At 41.8% G+C, this 13,858-nt stretch overlaps 1 pseudogene; it reads left to right on the top strand.

Annotated features, from left to right (window-relative positions):
- Window positions 1-10,200: 10,200 nt before the first annotated feature.
- Window positions 10,201-11,839, top strand: LOC123425495 (annotated as a pseudogene).
- The last annotated feature ends 2,019 nt before the right edge of the window (window positions 11,840-13,858 follow it).

The raw sequence follows: 13,858 nt of genomic DNA, 5'->3' as shown, positions 1-13,858 counted from the left end.
GCAAAACCCTCATCAATACAAGCATGATGAAAAATAATCTTCACCACCAAAGAGTGCATCAAGATGCAAGAATATAAGATACGCACTCAAGACAAATCCTTTCATGAAGCTACCAAAAACTGAAAAAGGATATGCAACGGTGGACATGAAGGAAAAGAGGATATCAATTAGAGGTGTAACTTCTCTCATGTGTAAACGATTCTAGGTAGAAGACAATCATTATGATATATATCCAGAAAGAAGGATATGCACATGAAATGGTTACAAGAAGGAACAAACAAGATATCCAAAAGGAAGTTATAAATATATCAATAAGATCTTTGCTTGGAAGCATAGCACATGGCCTAATATTTTCTTATTGTACAATATGAACTTCCAACATACGAACATCAAATACATACCAACTAGCAATAAGACATCATCGTTCAGATGCTTTGAGAAAGGAAACAAGTACCACAAGAACGAATCAAGAGATTCATGCCATGATGCAATCTGGAGAGAGAGGCAGAACCACGAGAGGAGGGTATAACCCCTCGCGGTCCCGACGGCGCGGTAGTACTGCACGTCATCACGATAGTACCGCCTGGCGAGTGGTTGTAAAATTTTACAACCGCTCGCTGGGTTGTAGTACCGTCCGTCCAGCCGTAGAAAAAAAATACTGTCGTGCTGGATGCGGTAGTACCGTGTTGGTGCTGCTAGTGCACGAGTGCAGTAGTAACACCTCTCCAGCGGTAGTACCGTGGCTATCCACGCTAGTACCGCTCAGCCAAGAAAAGGCAGGTTCGGGCTTTTTGCAAGAAATGTATGCATGAAGTAGATACTTGTTACCGAGACAGCATTGAATTGATGTAGTAGATAGTTGTCTGTTGATCATCCTGACTTGGCTCCAATAAGCACATGGTGTCAACACCTTCCTTGTAGGTGAGCAGAGCATCCAATGCATCTCCAATTGTTCCTAGAAGAACAAAACAAACAAAATGGTGCACAAACTCATTGGAACCAAAGAGTTAGAAAACCAACAATACATAGGACAAACTCCACATAAATATGTGCATATAGATATGAAATTGAATTTCATGCACACTTTAGTCAATTTATGACTAGGTGGAGTTTCCCTTATATATCAGGTCAAAGGAAGAAAGCATGCAAAAGAAAAAATATATAAAGTAAATATGCATGCTCAAGGCTTTCAAGAATCACATCAACACATGGTTGATAAGACACCGAAAGGCAATGTATCAAGTGAAAATAAAATACCAAACAAAAAATTATCACTTGAAGGATATCAATGAAAAGATACATCAAGGAATGATAGCCATTGATACAATCCAAATAAAAGGCAACAATATACCAATTGAAAGGAAAGCAAACACGAGGTATCTAGTTCCCAAAAGAGAGCAAGGTGCCAAACAAACCAAACCCTCGACAAATTTGCATGATGGCACAAAGCATCATAAAGAGCAAGACTTGCCTCCCATCAACACGCACTTGATGGGGATCAAAAGATGTTATGATAAACGCATAAAGAGAGTGTTCTAAAGAAAATAGTATAGCTCTCCCAAGATATGTGCATCATATAGAATTTGCATTTGAATACAAAATGCACAAGATGGAATCATCACTTTCACTATATTGATAAGAACACTAGACATGTTCAAATAGATCCACAAAAGGCAAGGAAGACAAATGATACACAAAATCCAATGTAAAGATGATTAGCAATTTCTACCACATGAAGGGAATACCAGTTGTCAAAGGACAAGAAGTATTTGGAAATAATTCCTATTGGTAGAATGAAAATATATTCAACATCATCTTTACTCCAAAAACACAAGAAAATGACACTTGTAGAGCTAACATGCCACCTAGGAACAAGATAATTTGCAATATCAACACTGAGTGGCAATATCTCAAATATACACAATTTCTAGGCTTGTAATACCCACATACCATATTACTCCCCATAATGTGATAACCCAACGTTATTAACAAGTGGCAAATGAAAACCAACAAGAGATAATTAATGGACCATTTAGAATTTGAATTTCTCATGAGTAAGACATACCACATAGAGACTAGATAATTTTGAAATATCAAAACTAAGTGGTATTCCTCATGTATACACATTTATAGGATTGTGAGCTGTGCAAAGCACATCACTCCCTCATAATGGGATAATCCATTAATCTCTCAGAAGAGCCAACACAGATACAAAGAGGATGCAAAAAGGCTCAACACAAGACTCACATGTACATGATGTGCAAACCAACATACACATACTCGATTACTCAAGATAAGCAAGTTGGAAGCACAACATATACAAACACATGCAAGTTACAAAACCACAACATGCAAAGGGGAAAGTAACTAACAATGTAAACAATTTAAGTACAAGTTACCGCAAGGAGGCACATTGGATATAAGATAGAAACTCGATAATCCAAATGACTTGGCTTGAGATAATATGAATGATGAAGACTCCTTAATTCTTCATTATGTATCCAAGTATCCAATGTCCTCCAATATCACCTATTGATCAAGTTTGAACTTGTTGGTCCCCAACCATGTTGGGTCCTAAGAGGTTAGTCACGATAGGCTTGGCTACACAAATGGTACTTTTCTTGACACCACTTTGAGTACCAACAAACTTGGCAAACACACTGCCAACCTTATCCTTCCCAAGAGAGTATATATCATCAATAATTATTGGGTTGGATAGATTACCTCTCATGCAAGAATAAGCGAAGTGACCCTTCTCACGACATAAGTAGCAACATCTACCCTTTAATTTCTTCCCTATTGATTTCTCAACATGAGAAGTGTTGGCTTGGGTCTTCTTGGGAAGAGGACTTTCTTCAACTTGTAGTTGAGTATGTGATTGAACTTGTGGCTGCTTCGCTTGTTGCTTGTGACTTTGGGGCTTCTTATTTAGTGGGCAAGATCTAACATGGTGCCCTTCAATTTTGCACTTGAAGCAAATAATCTTGGACGAATTCTTGACTTGTTATTGGCCCTTCTTCTTGAAGTTTTTGGACTTATTCTTCTTGTTGGAGTTGAATCCAAGTCCATCTTTGTCATTCGGGGATTTTTGCCCACACAAGACATTGTTGAGTGTGGACATCCCTTCATGACTCTTTTCCAAGTCTTTCTTCAAAGAAGTGACTTGGGCCTTGAGCTCTTCGATTTCCTCTACATGGTTAGTATCAACACAAGTACTAAAGGAAATATAAGCTTCATTGTTAGAGCAACAAGGCAAGGAAAGTAATTAATCACAAGAGGTAGCAACATTATGAGTAGAAGAATTACGAGGACTAGCACATGGCAATATAGAATTTTGACTAGAAGTAGTGCCATTGTCCACATGAGGCTCACTTGATGTTACCTTGGTAGTAATAGCCTCATGAGCTAACTTTAGCACATTATGGGACGCTAGAAGATCATCATGAGAGCTTGTGAGCATTACATGACTTTCTTCCAATTTCCCATAATTGCTAGATAGCAACTCAAGTTGAGCCCTTAGCTCAACATTCTCCTTTAAAATGGATGCTTCACAAGAAGTAGAGTTAGTAGAACAAGCATCATCATTAGCAATAAGAGGAGAAGGCAACTTGGCAAGCTCTTTAGCATATGAAGCTTCAAGTTGAGCATCAGACTCGGTGAGTTCGATGAGCGAACTCTTAATAGCCCTTGAGCCATTTTCGAGGTGCTCATAGTCCTCAAGGAGTTTAGCATCTGCAACTTCAAGCTTATCATTTTTAGTTCTAAACTCATTAGCCACCTCGAGAGCTCTATCATGGGATTCCTTTAATCTAGATAATTCTAGAGCAAAGGTTTCCTCAAGAGATTCCTTGGTGGTTTGTTCATTTTAAAGAGTTTGAGATAGCTCCGCGATCTCATTAGCGTAATCATGCTCATGACCTTCCATTGTCTCAATGGTGGCCTCATGCTCCTCAAGATGAGCTTCCAACTCCTCAATGTATTTCTTGCCCTCAGTGGCAATAGACGTGATTTCCAAGAAGTTGGAACAAGCAAGTTTATTCTTATAAAGAGATTTAAAAATCATTTCACACTTAATTTTTAAGGACGCAATATAATCACTCTCTTCATCATTATCCTCATCCCCGTTATCATCAACATCATCATCATGAGATATATTGGGACTCAAAGTAGAAGATACCTTTGAAGCCTTAGCCATAAGGCAAAAGTGAGGAACGATAGATGATGATGTAGGATCCCTTGAAGCATCATTCAAGGCCACATATTTTTCCATGGAGTGATGAATTTCCTCTACATTGTTAGCACAACAACTCGAGGAAATAGATACATTTTTATCATGGCAACAAGATATAGAAAGCATATCATCATGAGATTTAGTCAAGGAGTTTTTACATGATATGTAAGGACTAGCAACACAAGCATGTAAAACATTTAGAGTGCTCGAAGTGTTAACGCCCAAAGATGAAGCATTGGAATAATATAGTGATAAAGGATCATCAACAGTAAACCCACTATCATCATTGCAATGATCACCACTACTCACCATATCATTACCTTGTGGCAATCCACATGTAGGTGAAGTAGATGAAGTTGAGAAGACCACACGACCGGAGGTAGAGGGAGAACAATCATGCCTACAAATCTTGGACACACCATATTTATCTTGAAGCTTTGTCCACAACTCATGAGCATCCCGGAATGGCATGAGTTCAAATATAACTACATTGCTCAAAGCATCAAAAAGCACATTAGAAGGTTGAGCATTGAGATAAGAGTTTTTCTCATCCTCTAAAGATATATTTTGAGAATCCTTTGGAGGAGAAAAACCCATATCAACAATTCGCTCTAAATTTGGGTGCATGACCCTAAAGAGATTAAGCATGTGAATTACCCAACCATCAAAATTTGTGCCATCGAAACTAAGAGTATCACAGAATCCTAATCCCCTAGTTGACATCCTTACTCTCTAGGTAGTTAAACCTAATAAAGAGAGACCTAGCTCTGATACCAATTGAAAGGACGCGGATGTCACCTAGAGGGGGGTGAATAGGCGCTTTAAAATAATTACGGTTTAGGCTTGAACAAATGCGGAATAAAACTAACGGTTAATTTGTGAAGCACAAAACCTAAAACAACTATGCTCACCTATGTGCACCAACAACTTATGCTAAGCAAGATTAAACAACTAAGTGATAGCAAGATATATGACAAGAAACAATACGGCTATCACAAAGTAAAGTGCATAAGTAAAGGGTTCGGGTAAGAGATAACCGAGGCACACGGAGACGACGATGTATCCCGAAGTTCACACCCTTGCAGATGCTAATCTCGTTTGGAGCGGTGTGGAGGCACAATGCTCCCCAAGATGCAATTAAGGCCACCGTAATCTCCTCACGCCCTCGCACAATGCAAGATGTCATGATTCCACTAAGGGGCCCTTGAGGGCGGTCACCGAACCCATACAAACAAGGTTGGGGCAATCTCCACAACTTAATTGGAGGCTCCCAACAACACCATGAAGCTTTACCACAATGGAATATGGCTTCAAGGTGACCACAAATGCTCAGGGCAATCTCCACAACTTAATTGGAGACCCCGACGCTTGCCCGGAGCTTTACACCACCATGATTGAGCTCCGAAGCACCACCAAGCTTCTAGGGGTACCAAGTACCCCAAGGCTAATAAACTTCTAAACTTCTCACTTCCACGTATCACCGTGGAGAACTCAAACCGATGCACAAAATGCAATGGCAAGGGCACACGGAGTGCCCAAGTCCTTCTCTACCAAATCCCACCAAAGCAACTAATGCTAGCAAGGAAAATGAGAGGAAGGACAAAGAAGAACACTAAGAACTCCAAGATCTAGACCCAAGGGGTTCCCCTCACTTAGAGGAGAAAGTGCTTGGTGGAAATGTGGATCTAGATCTCCTCTCTCTTTTCCCTCAAGAACTAGCAAGAATCATTGGAGGGATTGAGAGTTAGCAAGATCGAAGAAGGTCAACAATGGGGGCAAACTAGAGCTTAACGGATAAGGTTCAATGGGGAAGAAGACCCCTTTTGTAGGTGGGGGAAAATCCGACCGCTATGCTTCACAGCCCGCACAGAGCGGTACTACCGCTCATGGGAGCGGTACTACCGCTCGATAAGTTCACGAGCCATGCTAAGGCAAAAAGAATGCGCAAATAAAGTCCGACGAAGCGGTACTACCGCTCGGTAGGTTCACCAACCATGCTAAGGCAAAAAGGATGCGCAAATAAAGTCCGACGGAGCGGTACTACCGCTCGTGGACCGCTCGCCACAGAAAGTACGTTAACTTTCGTATACGGACTCCGAATTCAACGAAACCAAGTTTGTTAGAAAGCTAACGACATGGACTAACACAATATTGATAGAAATATCAATAATAAGAAAGTGATAAAAGGCCCATAAGAAAATTGTGAGAACCCTTCCTCGAATAAAACTAGTAAAAACTCCCAACATCGAAAACATCATAGAAGATGCATATGGACTCCGTTTTCGATGAACTCGAGCTTTTCATGAAGATGACCATAAGCTCTAAAACTGACAAAGAGAAACACCAAACAAGAACCAAGAAGTATGATGCAAGGATGCAGATGGTTTGAGCTCTCAACGAACAATGCGATCAAGCTACTCACTTGAGAGCCCTCCTTGACAGTACGACAATCTATCCTAAAATAGAAAACCTATCAAGGGCAAACCTATAACTTGCACCTAGTCCTCTTGAGTTAGGTGATGATGATCTTTGCTTCCTCAAGATGGACCACCTTTCTTGATTGCCTTGGTTTGACGAAGACTAGTTGATTGCTCCCCCATACTCACTATGGGTGAGTCACCCTTGAGCACATCTTCATAAGTCCATTGCCACCACAATGGACGGCAAGCTTCAAGCATGATATCTTCGTGATGCTCCACTTGAACTTGCACACCGCGGTCTTGATGACTATCACCACTTGATGTCATCCTTCATAGGTTGAATGAGATCTTCCTCTTGATGCACACCCATGGAGACACACCTAACCCCACATAGAACTCTCACAAGGACCATGGGTTAGTACATAAAAGCGTTATGGACAATGCTTACCATACCATGGGATCACTTGATACCTCTCGGTACATCTTGTACACTTTGTGTGTTGATCATCTTGATTTACTCTTTGCTTAGTCTTGATCAACCTTGTGTATTTATGACCAATCTTTGGATAATACCTTGAATACCACCTTGGTCATCATATAAACTCCTTGACACCAACAGATGGACTTCAAGAAGTAGCTATGGACAAATCCTTCGAATATAACTTAAGGAAACCATTAGTCCATAGGGATTGTCATCAATTACCAAAACCACATATGGAGAAATATGCTCTAAAAGTCGTTTCCACCAAATCGATAGCCACCATCTCATCGAAAGATCGGGACACCATCGCCTCTATCAAATGGTATCAGTTTTCACGTTGCTCGGTGAGAATTTCTCGTTATCCCAAGATAAAATTTATTTTTCTTACCTATTACCAAAGAAAAGGCCAAAAAAAGACTTAAATCTATTCATCCTTTGTCCAAGCTAGTCTGAGACTTTGCACTTTTCTTTTTAGTGCTTGCATATATAATTGAATTATCGGTTGCATCATCGTGTCAAGTTGCTGGCTTAGTGTCTAGTTCTTTTAGAGTTTCGAGTTCTATTACCATTAGTCACACCATCGCTGCATCATCATCCCTTCCATTGTCGCCCAGCACCATCCATCAATATTCATCACGTGCTCCAATTGTTTATGGTCATTATCATACTTGAGGTCGTTCGCATCTATGCTTGATCCAATGTGCATCTTATTTGGTTGTTGGAAAGAAGAGGGAAAAAAAGAAGAAAAAAAGAAAAGAAAAAGTGAGAGAAAAAAAGAGAGCAAAGAAAGAAAAAAATAAATTTCCGATCTATCTACACTCAATCATCTATCTGAATTCGGATTGGAAATTCTTTTGTGCAGTGTTTAGTAAAACACGTGTATCTTCCTTATAGGAAGTCTGTTTTGGCTCCACAAGTACTCAAATTCGAGCTATCGAGGAGCCGCATATGAATTGTTCATAAAGCATGTTCATTATTGTCACCTCCAAATCGGCTTCGAAATAGTACTTTTTGCCCTCCGAAAGTCGTGAACACGGTTTGTCAATATTTTGCAGGTTTGTTCCCAAATTTTTTGACTCCTCATACGAAATTGGAATTGAGTGATTCTTTTTGCATTGACAACTTGGATCAGTGGCAATCTTGAGAAAAAATATCAAAAATTTGACATAATATTTTCCGGAGGAAAGTTGCACAGTGAGTTTCGGTATATCATGCTTAGCGGTCATTTATCATCATTATCTTTACTTCCATTCTGATCTTCACTTATATCTTGCTATTTAGAGCTACTTCATATCATCCGTTGTTGATACTCGTGGTATGTCGTGACTCCTTTAGTGTTCTAGGCTCGCGTCTTTAGTACGTCTAGTCTAGGACTAGCACAGTACCGTCGTTGAGCGTTTATTCAACATTGCATCTCTGAATTAATTATTGTTAATCTTTTCCTATCATATATTAAGTCTTCCTAGCTTCACATATTTCTACACCGTGTATACATACGTTTACCACTTATAAATTATTATTAGTATACACTTTAACTTATAATTTGTTAATGAAATAAAAAAATATCGATGTACACTTTAATTTATAAAGCACATTTTTACGACACCACTTCGCTCCTGGAATATGAGTTTTGGACAGGTATTATATGAAGAACGGGCCGGACTCGCTGTAAAATCGGAAGTAACATCCACAGATTCCATTCAAACATGGATGATCGCGGAAAAAAAATCATACTTGAATGCATGGATTTTATCCGTGTCTTTTAGACAATCTTGCTAAATTTTATTAAGTCAACACACGATTACAAGGACGAAAGGAACACAGTGATTTTTTAACTGGATACTTTTCAAATTTGATGATAAAAATCTAGAACTCCAAAATATTTTGAATATCTGAAGAAAAATATAAAAAAATATTTTTTTAAATCACAAACATTTTCTGAATATGCTAAAAAAACATAATAAAGGTAATGTTTTTTCAAACTATGAACAAAAATATGGAGACTGGAATATTTTTTGAATCCCTGAACAATTTCTGAAATGAGAACATTTTTTCAAACTCGAAACAAAATTTGAAAATTGGAACATTTTTTAAATTTTGTAACATTTTCTGAAAAACATAAACATTTTTACAAAAATACAAATATTTTCAAAACTATAAAATATTCTTTAAAATGAAAAAAGAACATAAGAAAATAAGCACAAAAAAGAAAAAGTAAGATGAAAAACAAAACCAGTAGGAAAACCAGACCAAGCAGTAAAGAAACAAAATAGGAAAAACACGGTTAAAAAACCCGGAAAGAACTTCCAAAATGGTCCTAAAGAGGAAGCCTCTGCTAGCGTTCAGTCGGCCAACCCACTTTGAGAAACCAAAGTCAGCCACGAGTCGGCTTTGTATCGACTTCCCATTCTTGTTCTTTATTTATTTATTTACTTATCTTTTTCACTAAATAAGGTTTTGTGTAACTCATTTTCTCATTACATTTAATTTATATATTGAAATTTTTATCAGTGTACTGTTTAACTTATAATTTGTTAATGAAATGAAATTTTTGTTGGTGTACACTTTAATTTATAAAGCAACACCACTTCGCCCTTGGAATATGAGTTTTGGACAGGTATTTGAAGCACGAGTCGGACTCGCTCTAAAATCGAGAGTAGTACGTGTTACCACATCAACAGATTCCATTTAGACATGGATGATCGTGGAAAAAAATCATACTTGATTGCATGGATTTTATCCGTATTTCTAAGACAACCTCGCTAAATTTTATTAAGTCAACACAATGATTACAAGGATGAAAGTAAGATAGTCGGGCTGGCATAACCAAACATGACGGCCATCTCCTAAAGATGCATGCTTCGCTAGATTGTGAGCTTCGGCACTCGAGTTGATCTCATGTATGATTGGCCCATATATAGCTAGCTGCACTCCCCTGCCGTATTCCATCGACCAATACCTTGCAGTAAGAGAGAACGTGAATTTGTTGATAATTTCGATGGCACCTCTGTTGACCCGAACTTTGGCAATGAGCACTTCCATTGCATCCCGATCGACATCCTTAATCAATGATTTTCACTGCTGCAAAAACATACACATTTTGGACAAACAATCAGCCGGTTTGTTGGGGGCAAACATGTTCAATGGTGAACTTGATTTTAATGATCCACAAAGCCCACGATGATGCGGAGAACCCCGGACCAGAACAAGCGCTTGTTCTACCCTTGCAGCCCAATGTCACGCCACTTCAATCATGGAAATTGTAATCACCCCACGATTTATCATCTAAATATGAGTTTTTAACACGTACTTCTTGAAGTACGGGCCGGACACAGTTTCTCCCCTAATAATAAAGCGCGGAGCGCTTTTCGTTTTTTTTTTTGCAAAAAGGCCCCTCTATTTCCTGAAAATCAACCCGCAGTCCTTTTGTAAGTTAAAAAACGCTTCAGTTTTTCACAAAATCCCCCCACATTAGTTATAACGCACCCACCGCTCGTCCCCTGCCTTCCAATCCCCATCTTCATCTTCACCTCCAGCGCACCGCCACCTCCTGTCGCGCCCGTCCCGCCTCATCGCGCGCCGCCGGCCCACCGGTATGCGGTCACGATGAGGCAAGTTAGAGGAGGGGCGGCTCGCGGGCGCGAGTAGGCGGGGTCGAGGATGCGCAGGTGGACGTCGGCCTGTGGCTTGAGGCGAGGAGGCGAGGGAGCTCGGAGAGCTCTGGCGTGGCCTTGTCTCCGGCGACACGAAGACGAGGGGCCGCGTGCGGGAGCGAGGAGACGGGGTCGAGGAGGTCCAGGAGGACGCCCGGGGGCTTGGCGAGGGCGGCGGCCACTTCCTGCCATGCCACGCCCCGCCCCTCCTCACCAAACCACGCGTCGCCGACCCACCCCCATGCTGTCGAAGCGCCCCGTGGGGCGCACTAAGCTCTGGGAGACCCGGCACCCGGAGTACCGTAGCATGCGGCGCCGGGGCAACGCGGACGGTGGGTCTGCGAGGTGCGCGTCCCAGGCAAGCGCGGCGCTCGGCTCTCGCTCGGGCCGTACCTCACCGCCGAGGCCGCCGCCCACGCCAACGACGCCGCCATGCTCGCGCTCGGCGGCCGCTCCGCCAGGTGCCTCAACTTCGCGGACTCCGTGTGGCTGCTCGTCGTGTCGTCCGTGCTCTCCGATCGCGCCGACGTCCGACGCGCGGCCCTCCAGGCCGTAGCGAATTTCCAGCGATGGGGGGTTGCCGATGGCCTGATAACCAGGACGGTCGCCGAGAAGGCCCATCTAGCGCTCCTGCACAATTGTCGTCCGAGTCCGACAATGCTGATTCATCAGAGACGTCGGAACCTTCCGCCGATGGAGAGTTCAAGTTGCCGGTCGCGACGGACAGCGATATGTTCAGGCTTGACATATTCCCGGAAATGGACCTAGGCTCGTACTACCTGAGCCTCGCGGAGGCGCTGCTCGTGGACACGCCGTCGACGGCCACCATCATCGACACGTACCGGGACAACGGCGATGGTGGAGCTGATGTCCCGCTCTGGAGCTACTAGCGGTTCCCCAGCTGATTCTGCTCAGTTTTGACTTTGTGCCTATTTTCCCTTTGCAAAGGTTTTCCTTTTATGGGAGGAGACTCTGTAGCAAACATATTGAGGTTGTTTCTCCAATCCATCACTCAATTAAGAAACTGTTTTATGCGACTGATTTCTTCCCTTCATGGAACGTGCATGCGGTTTAATGATGTAAAGAGGAACACGAAAGTGACAAAATCAAAACAAAAACTGATACTCGATTGGTTGAGACGGCTTGCGAAGGGTGCCAGAAAAAGGAAATATACCTTCATGGCTTCACGTGCCATGACCTTAACAGACAAAGTGTCGAGATCCTACAAATTTATATGTGTTTGAAAGAAAAGCATTTCCACAGCCACATGAGAAAGAGCCGACGGGGACGGTCGCTGTCAGAAATCCAAGAAAGCAGAGGAGAAAGATGTGGAAGGTGCTGGGACGCCCAATGAGTACAACACGACCATCGGTACTAGAGCGAAGGCGGCCCCGAGCACACTGCCAGAGCCATCTCCTCACGGGCCGTCGTGGGATTTCTGGGTGGCGCACGGGATACGGGGGAGCGGCATCCCGATGGCGCGCAGTGTGTAGCATGTGCCATGTTGCTGATGGAGCGCCGGAGGAGCTTGGGGAGGATCCGTAGATGTGTACAGATTGGGCGGGTGTGGGCGCAGGCGGCCAGCGACAGCGTGCCTCAGGGGTCGTGAATCTGGGTCGGGATGTGGTGAGAGCCGAGCCGTTTGGAAAAGAACGAACTGCGGTCAAGATGGATGACTGCGACTGACGAGTCCGTATACGGACGAGCGCTAGCGAGGCGGCTAGATGTTCCGATGTGGCTGCTGCTAGATGTCGGTCTCTTCTTCTTTATTATTGAGTAGAGCTAGATGTCGATCTCTATTAGCATACTTCGCTGCTGTTTAAACTACCATATCTTAATCTTAATTATGGTACATTAGTAGTTACATTACTTAAATTATATGTGACTGAAATAATGAAAATATTTGTTTGGGAAAATATATTGGAAAGAAATACTGTTTCCTCGTATCGAAGGAGTGGATGTATCTATATGTATTTTAGTTCTTGATATATCATTTTTTATCCGTTTTTCCCATAAATATTTTCAAACGATGGGAGTATTTCTTAAGAGAAAAGATATTTGCAACTTAACTATGGACTACCTCTTCATCAATATATTCCTCAAGTGTAGATATTTCTGATACCGTTGGTGAGATAAAAAGGAGGGAGGAACGAAGAGTTGAGATAGTACGACAACAGTTCATCTAGCTCGAACTGGTTTGGAGGAGGAGTTGTGTTCTATTTCATCCCGCACACCGGCTAGGGAGGGAGAGGGAGAAGCATACGGTCTTGGCTACGCCGACCATGTCCTCGGTCCTTCCGTGCACCACTTCCATGCATGTGGCTACTGCTCTCCATCATATCATCTCCCCCGTACATTTGCATGTCATGTTCCTGATCATGTTCAAGTCTTGACGATGGTGTTAAGGAAACTAACCGTGTTGGTGCAGTCCGTGTGCTCCTATCGTTGGCGTTAGCATATCAACAAAAAAGCACGAAGTATTGTAAACTCTTTACAATCTAATGGATCGTCTTATCTTTGAAGTGGTCAAGTATAAAATTATGAATCCATGATAAAACGAGGAAGAATCTAACATATTGAGTGACGTAGATTAGTATTTCACCATGAGAGATAAACTCTCGAATATCATGCAAACCATGAAATTTATTTCATACCCTTAGCAATGCAGAAAAAGTTTACTTTTATAGAAAATAAATAAATTTTCACGTTTGATCATATTTCAATGTTTACTGAAACTGGATATAAAAATGATGTATAATGACACATATATTTATTTTTCGCCCGATGCAACGCACGGACATGTGTACTAGTAAAATCAAAAGTAGTACGTGTTACCACATCCATAGATTTCATTCATGGGATGATCACACAAAAAAATCATAATTTAAGGCGTGAATTTTATTCCTATGTGTCACAACCCCTTGTGCTCTCCCGTGCCCTATGGAAACTCCTATGTGCCGCAAAGAATTGCCGAATGGACGCACAGACGACTCTAACTGGGCCCGCCCATTAGCACAAACAGTGAAAAATCTCAAAAAATGACTACTCGAGGCAGGGATCAAACAAGCGACCT

Source organism: Hordeum vulgare, chromosome 2H (genome assembly GCF_904849725.1).
Source record: "Hordeum vulgare subsp. vulgare chromosome 2H, MorexV3_pseudomolecules_assembly, whole genome shotgun sequence".
Lineage (NCBI taxonomy): Eukaryota > Viridiplantae > Streptophyta > Magnoliopsida > Poales > Poaceae > Hordeum > Hordeum vulgare.
The sequence above is the reverse complement of the archived record's forward strand: the minus strand, read 5'-3'. Positions and strand labels throughout refer to the sequence as shown.